This window comes from Eretmochelys imbricata, unplaced genomic scaffold (genome assembly GCF_965152235.1).
Source record: "Eretmochelys imbricata isolate rEreImb1 unplaced genomic scaffold, rEreImb1.hap1 Scaffold_29, whole genome shotgun sequence".
NCBI lineage: Eukaryota > Metazoa > Chordata > Testudines > Cheloniidae > Eretmochelys > Eretmochelys imbricata.
The window spans coordinates 5265458-5280667 of NW_027554341.1; positions in this window are offsets into that span (position 1 = coordinate 5265458).

Below are 15210 nucleotides of genomic sequence, written 5' to 3' on the forward strand. Positions count from 1 at the left end.
GTGAACCCATCTCTACCAAAGGATCAGGAGAGAATCCGAATGGCTTTTCGAGGAAGCGTGCATGAGACATCAATGGCTACATCTGATTCGTATTGAAGGTCTCATTTTTAGCAATTTACACTACCCATCTCAAGCAAGTGACCAGCAGAGTAGCTAAAAGGCCTTTGGAGGATGATTCTATGAGGTACTAATTAGATGCAGTGATCAGTAAAAAAGGTTTGATTTTTTAGTCATTTTCATGAACCAATCTCTACAAACTCAGGAGGAGAGAATCTGGATTGCTGGAGTCTTTACCACTAGGTGCTTGTAAAGAACGATTTTCGTACTTTGAGTAATTTGCACAAACCAATCTCTTCCAACACACCAAGAGAGAATGCAATTGTTTTCCGGTGGATGATTCCATGGGAAATTCATCAGAAGACGGGTGAGGAATGAATTTTCTCTTTCCTACTAATTTTCACCAACCGATTTTATTCACAATCCCCAGGAGTTAATTATCAAAGGATTTGGGAGGATGATTCCAAGTGTCATTAATGACTAACATTGATCAGGAAGAACTGTCTCATTTGGAGTAATTTTCATGAAATCATGAACTGATCTCTACCAAATCACAAGAAGCGAATCTGAAAGGCTTTTGGGGGATGATTCCATTTGTCACTGATTTATAGTATTGATCAGTTCAAACTTTCTCATTTTTAGCAATTTTCACGATCAATCTCCACCAAATCCTGAAGAGAGAAGAGACTTGTGTTTTGGTGGATGTTTCCATGAGAAATAGATCAGGATACCAGATTAGGCATGTCTTTCTCATCTGCAATAATTTTCACGCACTGCTCTGTACCATAGGACGAGAAGTGAATCCTCTGGTCTTTCAGGAAGATTCCTTCTCACATTTATCTGTTGCACACATCCAAGGTGAATTTCTCATTTTGAGTCTATTTCAGGAACTGATTTCTTCCAAGTCAACAGGAGCGAATTGGAATGTACTAAGGAGGCTCATTATGTGAGGAATGAATGACTACCACCAAGCCGTTCAGAATTGCTTATTTTTCGGAGATTTCGAGACTCGACCTTTAACAAATCACCAGAAGCAATTCTGAAAGGATTTTGGAGGGTCATGCCAGATGGAGTTAATGACTAGCAGTGATCAGTAATTACTGTTGGATTTTTGTAATTTTCATGAACCCATATCTACCAAAGGATCAGGAGAGAATCCGAATAGCTTTTCGAGGAAGCGTGCATGAGACATCAATGGCTACATCTGATACGTATTGAAGGTCTCATTTTTAGCAATTTACACTACCCATCTCAAGCAAGTGACCAGCAGAGTAGCTAAAAGGTCTTTGGAGGATGATTCTATGAGGTAATAATTAGATGCAGTGATCAGTAATAAAGGTTTGATTTTGTAGTCATTTTCATGAACCAATCTCTACAAACTCAGGAGGAGAGAATCTGGATTGCTGCAGTCTTTACCACTAGGTGCTTGCAAAGAACGATTTTCGTACTTTGAGTAATTTGCAAAGACCAATCTCTTCCAACACACCAAGAGAGAATGCAATTGTTTTCCGGTGGATGATTCCATGGGAAATTCATCAGAAGACGGGTGAAGAATGAATTTTCTCTTTCCTACTAATTTTCACCAACCGATTGTATTCACAATCCCCAGGAGTTAATTATCAAAGGATTTGGGAGGATGATTCCAAGTGTCATTAATGACTAACATTGATCAGGAAGAACTGTCTCCTTTGGAGTAATTTTCATCAAATCATGAACTGATCTCTACCAAATCACAAGAAGCGAATCTGAAAGGCTTTTGGGGGATGATTCCATTTGTCACTGATTTATAGTATTGATCAGTTCTAACTTTCTCATTTTTAGCAATTTTCACGATCAATCTCCACCAAATCCTGAAGAGAGAAGAGACTTGTGTTTTGGTAGATGTTTCCATAAGAAATAGATCAGGATACCAAATTAGGCATGTCTTTCTCATCTGGAATAATTTTCACGCACTGCTCTGTACCATAGGACGAGAAGTGAATCCTCGGGTCTTTCAGGAAGATTCCTTCTCAAATTTATCTGTTGCGCACATCCAAGGTGAATTTCTCATTTTGAGTCTATTTCAGGAACTGATTTCTTCCAAGTCAACAGGAGCGAATTGGAATGTACTAAGGAGGCTCATTATGTGAGGAATGAATGACTACCACCAAGCCGTTCAGAATTGCTTATTTTTCGGAGTTTTCGAGACTCGACCTAAAACAAATCACCAGAAGCAATTCTGAAAGGATTTTGGAGGGTCATGCCAGATGGAGTTAATGACTAGCAGTGATCAGTAATTACTGTTGGATTTTTGTAATTTTCATGAACCCATCTCTACCAAAGGATCAGGAGAGAATCCGAATGGATTTTCGAGGAAGCGTGCATGAGACATCAATGGCTACATCTGATTCGTATTGAAGGTCTCATTTTTAGCAATTTACACTACCCATCTCTACCAAGTGACCAGCAAAGTAGCTAAAAGGTCTTTGGAGGATGATTCCATGAGGTACTAATTCGATGCAGTGATCAGTAATAAAGGTTTGATTTTTTAGTCATTTTCATGAACCAATCTCTACAAACTCAGGAGGAGAGAATCTGGATTGCTGGAGTCTTTACCACTAGGTGCTTGTAAAGAACGGTTTTCGTACTTTGAGTAATTCGCACAAACCAATCTTTTCCAACACACCAAGAGAGAATGCAATTGTTTTCCGGTGGATGATTCCATGGGAAATTCATCAGAAGACGGGTGAGGAATAAATATTCTCTTTCCTACTAATTTTCACCAACCATTTTATTCAAAATGAAAAGAGTTAATTATCAAAGGATTTGGGAGGATGAATAAAAGTGTCATAATTACTAACATAGATCAGGAAGAACTCTCTCATTTTGAGTAATTTTCATCAAATCATGAACTGATATCTACCAAACCTCAAGAAGCGAATCTGAAAGTCTTTTGGGGGATGATTCCATTTGTCACTGATTTATAGCATTGATCATTTCTAACTTTCTCATTTTTAGCAATTTTCACGATCAATCTCCACCAAATCCTGAAGAGAGAAGAGACTTGTGTTTTGGTGGATGTTTCCATGAGAAATAGATCAGGATACCAGATTAGGCATGTCTTTCTCATCTGGAGTAATTTTCACGCACTGCTCTGTACCATAGGACGAGAAGTGAATCCTCGGGTCTTTCAGGAAGATTCCTTCTCAAATTTATCTGTTGCGCACATCCAAGGTGAATTTCTCATTTTGAGTCTATTTCAGGAACTGATTTCTTCCAAGTCAACAGGAGCGAATTGGAATGTACTAAGGAGGCTCATTATGTGAGGAATGAATGACTACCACGAAGCCGTTCAGAATTGCTTATTTTTCAGAATTTTCGAGACTCGACCTATAACAAATCACCAGAAGCAATTCTGAAAGGAATTTGGAGGATCATGCCAGATGGAGTTAATGACTAGCAGTGATCAGTAATTACTGTTGGATTTTTGTAATTTTCATGAACCCATCTCTACCAAAGGATCAGGAGAGAATCTGAATGGCCTTTCGAGGTAGCGTGCATGAGATATCAATGGCTACATCGGATTAGTATTGAAGGTCTCATTTTTAGCAATTTACACTACCCATCTCTAGCAAGTGACCAGCAGAGTAGCTAAAAGGTCTTTGGAGGATGATTCCATGAGGTACTAATTAGACGCAGTGATCAGTAATAAAGGTTTGATTTTTTAGTCATTTTCATGAACCAATCTCTACAAACTCAGGAGGAGAGAATCTGGATTGCTGGAGTCTTTACCACTAGGTGCTTGTAAAGAACAATTTTCGTACTTTGAGTAATTTGCACAAACCGATCTCTTCCAACGCACCAAGAGAGAATGCAATTGTTTTCCGGTGGATGATTCCATGGGAAATTCATCAGAAGACGGGTGAACAATGAATTTTCTCTTTCCTACTAATTTTCACCAACCGATTTTATTCACAATTCACAGGAGTTAATTATGAAAGGATTTGGGAGGATGATTCCAAGTGTCATTAATGACTAACATTGATCAGGAAGAACTGTCCCCTTTGGAGTAATTTTCATCAAATTATGAACTGATCTCTACCAAATCACAAGAAGCGAATCTGAAAGGCTTTTGGGGGATGATTCCATTTGTCACTGATTTATAGCATTGATCAGTTCTAACTTTCTCATTTTTAGCAATTTTCACGATCAATCTCCACCAAATCCTGAAGAGAGAAGAGACTTGTGTTTTGGTGGATGTTTCCATGAGAAATAGATCAGGATACCAGATTAGGCATGTCTTTCTCATCTGGAATAATTTTCACGCACTGCTCTGTACCATAGGACGAGAAGTGAATCCTCGGGTCTTTCAGGAAGATTCCTTCTCAAATTTATCTGTTGCGCACATCCAAGGTGAATTTCTCATTTTGAGTCTATTTCAGGAACTGATTTCTTCCAAGTCAACAGGAGCGAATTGGAATGTACTAAGGAGGCTCATTATGTGAGGAATGAATGACTACCACGAAGCCGTTCAGAATTGCTTATTTTTCAGAATTTTCGAGACTCGACCTATAACAAATCACCAGAAGCAATTCTGAAAGGAATTTGGAGGATCATGCCAGATGGAGTTAATGACTAGCAGTGATCAGTAATTACTGTTGGATTTTTGTAATTTTCATGAACCCATCTCTACCAAAGGATCAGGAGAGAATCTGAATGGCCTTTCGAGGTAGCGTGCATGAGATATCAATGGCTACATCGGATTAGTATTGAAGGTCTCATTTTTAGCAATTTACACTACCCATCTCTAGCAAGTGACCAGCAGAGTAGCTAAAAGGTCTTTGGAGGATGATTCCATGAGGTACTAATTAGACGCAGTGATCAGTAATAAAGGTTTGATTTTTTAGTCATTTTCATGAACCAATCTCTACAAACTCAGGAGGAGAGAATCTGGATTGCTGGAGTCTTTACCACTAGGTGCTTGTAAAGAACAATTTTCGTACTTTGAGTAATTTGCACAAACCGATCTCTTCCAACGCACCAAGAGAGAATGCAATTGTTTTCCGGTGGATGATTCCATGGGAAATTCATCAGAAGACGGGTGAACAATGAATTTTCTCTTTCCTACTAATTTTCACCAACCGATTTTATTCACAATCACCAGGAGTTAATTATCAAAGGATTTGGGAGGATGATTCCAAGTGTCATTAATGACTAACATTGATCAGGAAGAACTGTCTCATTTGGAGTAATTTTCATCAAATCATGAACTGATCTCTACCAAATCACAAGAAGCGAATCTGAAAGGCTTTTGGAGGGATGATTCCATTTGTCACTGATTTATAGCATTGATCAGTTCTAACTTTCTCATTTTTAGCAATTTTCATGATCAATCTCCACCAAATTCTGGAGAGAGAAGAGACTTGTGTTTTGGTGGATGTTTCCATGAGAAATAGATCAGGATACCAGATTAGGCATGTCTTTCTCATCTGGAATAATTTTCACGCACTGCTCTGTACCATAGGACGAGAAGTGAATCCTCGGGTCTTTCAGGAAGATTCCTTCTCAAATTTATCTGTTGCGCACATCCAAGGTGAATTTCTCATTTTGAGTCTATTTCAGGAACTGATTTCTTCCAAGTCAACAGGAGCGAATTGGAATGTACTAAGGAGGCTCATTATGTGAGGAATGAATGACTACCACGAAGCCGTTCAGAATTGCTTATTTTTCAGAATTTTCGAGACTCGACCTATAACAAATCACCAGAAGCAATTCTGAAAGGAATTTGGAGGATCATGCCAGATGGAGTTAATGACTAGCAGTGATCAGTAATTACTGTTGGATTTTTGTAATTTTCATGAACCCATCTCTACCAAAGGATCAGGAGAGAATCTGAATGGCCTTTCGAGGAAGCGTGCATGAGACATCAATGGCTACATCGGATTAGTATTGAAGGTCTCATTTTTAGCAATTTACACTGCCCATCTCTAGCAAGTGACCAGCAGAGTAGCTAAAAGGTCTTTGGAGGATGATTCCATGAGGTACTAATTAGACGCAGTGATCAGTAATAAAGGTTTGATTTTTTAGTCATTTTCATGAACCAATCTCTACAAACTCAGGAGGAGAGAATCTGGATTGCTGGAGTCTTTACCACTAGGTGCTTGTAAAGAACAATTTTCGTACTTTGAGTAATTTGCACAAACCGATCTCTTCCAACGCACCAAGAGAGAATGCAATTGTTTTCCGGTGGATGATTCCATGGGAAATTCATCAGAAGACGGGTGAACAATGAATTTTCTCTTTCCTACTAATTTTCACCAACCGATTTTATTCACAATCACCAGGAGTTAATTATCAAAGGATTTGGGAGGATGATTCCAAATGTCATTAATGACTAACATTGATCAGGAAGAACTGTCTCCTTTGGAGTAATTTTCATCAAATCATGAACTGATCTCTACCAAATCACAAGAAGCGAATCTGAAAGGCTTTTGGGGGATGATTCCATTTGTCACTGATTTATAGCATTGATCAGTTCTAACTTTCTCATTTTTAGCAATTTTCATGATCAATCTCCACCAAATGCTGAAGAGAGAAGAGACTTGTGTTTTGGTGGATGTTTCCATGAGAAATAGATCAGGATACCAGATTAGGCATGTCTTTCTCATCTGGAATAATTTTCACGCACTGCTCTGTACCATAGGACGAGAAGTGAATCCTCGGGTCTTTCAGGAAGATTCCTTCTCAAATTTATCTGTTGCGCACATCCAAGGTGAATTTCTCATTTTGAGTCTATTTCAGGAACTGATTTCTTCCAAGTCAACAGGAGCGAATTGGAATGTACTAAGGAGGCTCATTATGTGAGGAATGAATGACTACCACGAAGCCGTTCAGAATTGCTTATTTTTCGGAATTTTCGAGACTCGACCTATAACAAATCACCAGAAGCAATTCTGAAAGGATTTTGGAGGATCATGCCAGACGGAGTTCATGACTAGAAGTGATCAGTAATTACTGTTGGATTTTTGTAATTTTCATGAACCCATCTCTACCAAAGGATCAGGAGAGAATCCGAATGGCTTTTCGAGGAAGCGTGCATGAGACATCAATGGCTACATCGGATTAGTATTGAAGGTCTCATTTTTAGCAATTTACACTACCCATCTCTAGCAAGTGACCAGCAGAGTAGCTAAAAGGTCTTTGGAGGATGATTCCATGAGGTACTAATTAGATGCAGTGATCAGTAATAAAGGTTTGATTTTTTAGTCATTTTCCTGAACCAATCTCTACAAACTCAGGAGGAGAGAATCTGGATTGCTGGAGTCTTTACCACTAGGTGCTTGTAAAGAACGATTTTCGTACTTTGAGTAATTTGCACAAACCGATCTCTTCCAACGCACCAAGAGAGAATGCAATTGTTTTCCGGTGGATGATTCCATGGGAAATTCATCAGAAGACGGGTGAGGAATGAATTTTCTCTTTCCTACTAATTTTCACCAACCGATTTTATTCACAATTCCCAGGAGTTAATTATCAAAGGATTTGGGAGGATGATTCCAAGTGTCATTAATGACTAACATTGATCAGGAAGAACTGTCTCCTTTGGAGTAATTTTCATCAAATCATGAACTGATCTCTACCAAATCACAAGAAGCGAATCTGAAAGGCTTTTGGGGGATGATTCCATTTGTCACTGATTTATAGCATTGATCAGTTCTAACTTTCTCATTTTTAGCAATTTTCACGATCAATCTCCACCAAATCCTGAAGAGAGAAGAGACTTGTGTTTTGGTGGATGTTTCCATGAGAAATAGATCAGGATACCAGATTAGGCATGTCTTTCTCATCTGGAATAATTTTCACGCACTGCTCTGTACCATAGGACGAGAAGTGAATCCTCGGGTCTTTCAGGAAGATTCCTTCTCAAATTTATCTGTTGTGCACATCCAAGGTGAATTTCTCATTTTGAGTCTATTTCAGGAACTGATTTCTTCCAAGTCAACAGGAGCGAATTGGAATGTACTAAGGAGGCTCATTATGTGAGGAATGAATGACTACCACGAAGCCGTTCAGAATTGCTTATTTTTCAGAATTTTTGAGACTCGACCTATAACAAATCACCAGAAGCAATTCTGAAAGGAATTTGGAGGATCATGCCAGATGGAGTTAATGACTAGCAGTGATCAGTAATTACTGTTGGATTTTTGTAATTTTCATGAACCCATCTCTACCAAAGGATCAGGAGAGAATCTGAATGGCCTTTCGAGGAAGCGTGCATGAGATATCAATGGCTACATCGGATTAGTATTGAAGGTCTCATTTTTAGCAATTTACACTGCCCATCTCTAGCAAGTGACCAGCAGAGTAGCTAAAAGGTCTTTGGAGGATGATTCCATGAGGTACTAATTAGACGCAGTGATCAGTAATAAAGGTTTGATTTTTTAGTCATTTTCATGAACCAATCTCTACAAACTCAGGAGGAGAGAATCTGGATTGCTGGAGTCTTTACCACTAGGTGCTTGTAAAGAACAATTTTCGTACTTTGAGTAATTTGCACAAACCGATCTCTTCCAACGCACCAAGAGAGAATGCAATTGTTTTCCGGTGGATGATTCCATGGGAAATTCATCAGAAGACGGGTGAACAATGAATTTTCTCTTTCCTACTAATTTTCACCAACCGATTTTATTCACAATCACCAGGAGTTAATTATCAAAGGATTTGGGAGGATGATTCCAAATGTCATTAATGACTAACATTGATCAGGAAGAACTGTCTCCTTTGGAGTAATTTTCATCAAATCATGAACTGATCTCTACCAAATCACAAGAAGCGAATCTGAAAGGCTTTTGGGGGATGATTCCATTTGTCACTGATTTATAGCATTGATCAGTTCTAACTTTCTCATTTTTAGCAATTTTCATGATCAATCTCCACCAAATGCTGAAGAGAGAAGAGACTTGTGTTTTGGTGGATGTTTCCATGAGAAATAGATCAGGATACCAGATTAGGCATGTCTTTCTCATCTGGAATAATTTTCACGCACTGCTCTGTACCATAGGACGAGAAGTGAATCCTCGGGTCTTTCAGGAAGATTCCTTCTCAAATTTATCTGTTGCGCACATCCAAGGTGAATTTCTCATTTTGAGTCTATTTCAGGAACTGATTTCTTCCAAGTCAACAGGAGCGAATTGGAATGTACTAAGGAGGCTCATTATGTGAGGAATGAATGACTACCACGAAGCCGTTCAGAATTGCTTATTTTTCTGAATTTTCGAGACTCGACCTATAACAAATCACCAGAAGCAATTCTGAAAGGATTTTGGAGGATCATGCCAGACGGAGTTCATGACTAGAAGTGATCAGTAATTACTGTTGGATTTTTGTAATTTTCATGAACCCATCTCTACCAAAGGATCAGGAGAGAATCCGAATGGCTTTTCGAGGAAGCGTGCATGAGACATCAATGGCTACATCTGATTCGTATTGAAGGTCTCATTTTTAGCATTTTACACTACCCATCTCTAGCAAGTGACCAGCAGAGTAGCTAAAAGGTCTTTGGAGGATGATTCTATGAGGTACTAATTAGATGCAGTGATCAGTAATAAAGGTTTGATTTTTTAGTCATTTTCGTGAACCAATCTCTACAAACTCAGGAGGAGAGAATCTGGATTGCTGGAGTCTTTACCACTAGGTGCTTGTAAAGAACGATTTTCGTACTTTGAGTAATTTGCACAAACCGATCTCTTCCAACGCACCAAGAGAGAATGCAATTGTTTTCCGGTGGATGATTCCATGGGAAATTCATCAGAAGACTGGTGAGGAATGAATTTTCTCTTTCCTACTAATTTTCACCAACCGATTTTATTCACAATTCCCAGGAGTTAATTATCAAAGGATTTGGGAGGATGATTCCAAGTGTCATTAATGACTAACATTGATCAGGAAGAACTGTCTCCTTTGGAGTAATTTTCATCAAATCATGAACTGATCTCTACCAAATCACAAGAAGCGAATCTGAAAGGCTTTTGGGGGATGATTCCATTTGTCACTGATTTATAGCATTGATCAGTTCTAACTTTCTCATTTTTAGCAATTTTCACGATCAATCTCCACCAAATCCTGAAGAGAGAAGAGACTTGTGTTTTGGTGGATGTTTCCACGAGAAATAGATCAGGATACCAGATTAGGCATGTCTTTCTCATCTGGAATAATTTTCACGCACTGCTCTGTACTATAGGACGAGAAGTGAATCCTCGGGTCTTTCAGGAAGATTCCTTCTCAAATTTATCTGTTGCGCACATCCAAGGTGAATTTCTCATTTTGAGTCTATTTCAGGAACTGATTTCTTCCAAGTCAACAGGAGCGAATTGGAATGTACTAAGGAGGCTCATTATGTGAGGAATGAATGACTACCACGAAGCCGTTCAGAATTGCTTATTTTTCAGAATTTTCGAGACTCGACCTACAACAAATCACCAGAAGCAATTCTGAAAGGAATTTGGAGGATCATGCCAGATGGAGTTAATGACTAGCAGTGATCAGTAATTACTGTTGTATTTTTGTAATTTTCATGAACCCATCTCTACCAAAGGATCAGGAGAGAATCTGAATGGCCTTTCGAGGAAGTGTGCATGAGACATCAATGGCTACATCGGATTAGTATTGAAGGTCTCATTTTTAGCAATTTACACTACCCATCTCTAGCAAGTGACCAGCAGAGTAGCTAAAAGGTCTTTGGAGGATGATTCCATGAGGTACTAATTAGATGCAGTGATCAGTAATAAAGGTTTGATTTTTTAGTCATTTTCCTGAACCAATCTCTACAAACTCAGGAGGAGAGAATCTGGATTGCTGGAGTCTTTACCACTAGGTGCTTGTAAAGAACGATTTTCGTACTTTGAGTAATTTGCACAAACCGATCTCTTCCAACGCACCAAGAGAGAATGCAATTGTTTTCCAGTGGATGATTCCATGGGAAATTCATCAGAAGACGGGTGAGGAATGAATTTTCTCTTTCCTACTAATTTTCACCAACCGATTTTATTCACAATTCCCAGGAGTTAATTATCAAAGGATTTGGGAGGATGATTCCAAGTGTCATTAATGACTAACATTGATCAGGAAGAACTGTCCCCTTTGGAGTAATTTTCATCAAATTATGAACTGATCTCTACCAAATCACAAGAAGCGAATCTGAAAGGCTTTTGGGGGATGATTCCATTTGTCACTGATTTATAGCATTGATCAGTTCTAACTTTCTCATTTTTAGCAATTTCCACGATCAATCTCCACCAAATCCTGAAGAGAGAAGAAACTTGTGTTTTGGTGGATGTTTCCATGAGAAATAGATCAGGATACCAGATTAGGCATGTCTTTCTCATCTGGAATAATTTTCACGCACTGCTCTGTACCATTGGACGAGAAGTGAATCCTCGGGTCTTTCAGGAAGATTCCTTCTCAAATTTATCTGTTGCGCACATCCAAGGTGAATTTCTCATTTTGAGTCTATTTCAGGAACTGATTTCTTCCAAGTCAACAGGAGCGAATTGGAATGTACTAAGGAGGCTCATTATGTGAGGAATGAATGACTACCACGAAGCCGTTCAGAATTGCTTATTTTTCAGAATTTTCGAGACTCGACCTATAACAAATCACCAGAAGCAATTCTGAAAGGAATTTGGAGGATCATGCCAGATGGAGTTAATGACTAGCAGTGATCAGTAATTACTGTTGGATTTTTGTAATTTTCATGAACCCATCTCTACCAAAGGATCAGGAGAGAATCTGAATGGCCTTTCGAGGAAGCGTGCATGAGATATCAATGGCTACATCGGATTAGTATTGAAGGTCTCATTTTTAGCAATTTACACTACCCATCTCTAGCAAGTGACCAGCAGAGTAGCTAAAAGGTCTTTGGGGGATGATTCCATGAGGTACTAATTAGACGCAGTGATCAGTAATAAAGGTTTGATTTTTTAGTCATTTTCATGAACCAATCTCTACAAACTCAGGAGGAGAGAATCTGGATTGCTGGAGTCTTTACCACTAGGTGCTTGTAAAGAACAATTTTCGTACTTTGAGTAATTTGCACAAACCGATCTCTTCCAACGCACCAAGAGAGAATGCAATTGTTTTCCAGTGGATGATTCCATGGGAAATTCATCAGAAGACGGGTGAGGAATGAATTTTCTCTTTCCTACTAATTTTCACCAACCGATTTTAGTCACAATTCCCAGGAGTTAATTATCAAAGGATTTGGGAGGATGATTCCAAGTGTCATTAATGACTACCATTGATCAGGAAGAACTGTCTCCTTTGGAGTAATTTTCATCAAATTATGAACTGATCTCTACCAAATCACAAGAAGCGAATCTGAAAGGCTTTTGGGGGATGATTCCATTTGTCACTGATTTATAGCATTGATCAGTTCTAACTTTCTCATTTTTAGCAATTTTCATGATCAATCTCCACCAAATCCTGAAGAGAGAAGAGACTTGTGTTTTGGTGGATGTTTCCATGAGAAATAGATCAGGATACCAGATTAGGCATGTCTTTCTCATCTGGAAAAATTTTCACGCACTGCTCTGTACTATAGGACGAGAAGTGAATCCTCGGGTCTTTCAGGAAGTTTCCTTCTCAAATTTATCTGTTGCGCACATCCAAGGTGAATTTCTCATTTTGAGTCTATTTCAGGAACTGATTTCTTCCAAGTCAACAGGAGCGAATTGGAATGTACTAAGGAGGCTCATTATGTGAGGAATGAATGACTACCACGAAGCCGTTCAGAATTGCTTATTTTTCAGAATTTTCGAGACTCGACCTACAACAAATCACCAGAAGCAATTCTGAAAGGAATTTGGAGGATCATGCCAGATGGAGTTAATGACTAGCAGTGATCAGTAATTACTGTTGTATTTTTGTAATTTTCATGAACCCATCTCTACCAAAGGATCAGGAGAGAATCTGAATGGCCTTTCGAGGAAGCGTGCATGAGATATCAATGGCTACATCGGATTAGTATTGAAGGTCTCATTTTTAGCAATTTACACTACCCATCTCTAGCAAGTGACCAGCAGAGTAGCTAAAAGGTCTTTGGAGGATGATTCCATGAGGTACTAATTAGACGCAGTGATCAGTAATAAAGGTTTGATTTTTTAGTCATTTTCATGAACCAATCTCTACAAACTCAGGAGGAGAGAATCTGGATTGCTGGAGTCTTTACCACTAGGTGCTTGTAAAGAACAATTTTCGTACTTTGAGTAATTTGCACAAACCGATCTCTTCCAACGCACCAAGAGAGAATGCAATTGTTTTCCGGTGGATGATTCCATGGGAAATTCATCAGAAGACGGGTGAACAATGAATTTTCTCTTTCCTACTAATTTTCACCAACCGATTTTATTCACAATCACCAGGAGTTAATTATCAAAGGATTTGGGAGGATGATTCCAAGTGTCATTAATGACTAACATTGATCAGGAAGAACTGTCTCCTTTGGAGTAATTTTCATCAAATCATGAACTGATCTCTACCAAATCACAAGAAGCGAATCTGAAAGGCTTTTGGGGGATGATTCCATTTGTCACTGATTTATAGCATTGATCAGTTCTAACTTTCTCATTTTTAGCAATTTTCACGATCAATCTCCACCAAATCCTGAAGAGAGAAGAGACTTGTGTTTTGGTGGATGTTTCCATGAGAAATAGATCAGGATACCAGATTAGGCATGTCTTTCTCATCTGGAATAATTTTCACGCACTGCTCTGTACCATAGGACGAGAAGTGAATCCTCGGGTCTTTCAGGAAGATTCCTTCTCAAATTTATCTGTTGTGCACATCCAAGGTGAATTTCTCATTTTGAGTCTATTTCAGGAACTGATTTCTTCCAAGTCAACAGGAGCGAATTGGAATGTACTAAGGAGGCTCATTATGTGAGGAATGAATGACTACCACGAAGCCGTTCAGAATTGCTTATTTTTCAGAATTTTTGAGACTCGACCTATAACAAATCACCAGAAGCAATTCTGAAAGGAATTTGGAGGATCATGCCAGATGGAGTTAATGACTAGCAGTGATCAGTAATTACTGTTGGATTTTTGTAATTTTCATGAACCCATCTCTACCAAAGGATCAGGAGAGAATCTGAATGGCCTTTCGAGGAAGCGTGCATGAGATATCAATGGCTACATCGGATTAGTATTGAAGGTCTCATTTTTAGCAATTTACACTGCCCATCTCTAGCAAGTGACCAGCAGAGTAGCTAAAAGGTCTTTGGAGGATGATTCCATGAGGTACTAATTAGACGCAGTGATCAGTAATAAAGGTTTGATTTTTTAGTCATTTTCATGAACCAATCTCTACAAACTCAGGAGGAGAGAATCTGGATTGCTGGAGTCTTTACCACTAGGTGCTTGTAAAGAACAATTTTCGTACTTTGAGTAATTTGCACAAACCGATCTCTTCCAACGCACCAAGAGAGAATGCAATTGTTTTCCGGTGGATGATTCCATGGGAAATTCATCAGAAGACGGGTGAACAATGAATTTTCTCTTTCCTACTAATTTTCACCAACCGATTTTATTCACAATCACCAGGAGTTAATTATCAAAGGATTTGGGAGGATGATTCCAAATGTCATTAATGACTAACATTGATCAGGAAGAACTGTCTCCTTTGGAGTAATTTTCATCAAATCATGAACTGATCTCTACCAAATCACAAGAAGCGAATCTGAAAGGCTTTTGGGGGATGATTCCATTTGTCACTGATTTATAGCATTGATCAGTTCTAACTTTCTCATTTTTAGCAATTTTCATGATCAATCTCCACCAAATGCTGAAGAGAGAAGAGACTTGTGTTTTGGTGGATGTTTCCATGAGAAATAGATCAGGATACCAGATTAGGCATGTCTTTCTCATCTGGAATAATTTTCACGCACTGCTCTGTACCATAGGACGAGAAGTGAATCCTCGGGTCTTTCAGGAAGATTCCTTCTCAAATTTATCTGTTGCGCACATCCAAGGTGAATTTCTCATTTTGAGTCTATTTCAGGAACTGATTTCTTCCAAGTCAACAGGAGCGAATTGGAATGTACTAAGGAGGCTCATTATGTGAGGAATGAATGACTACCACGAAGCCGTTCAGAATTGCTTATTTTTCGGAATTTTCGAG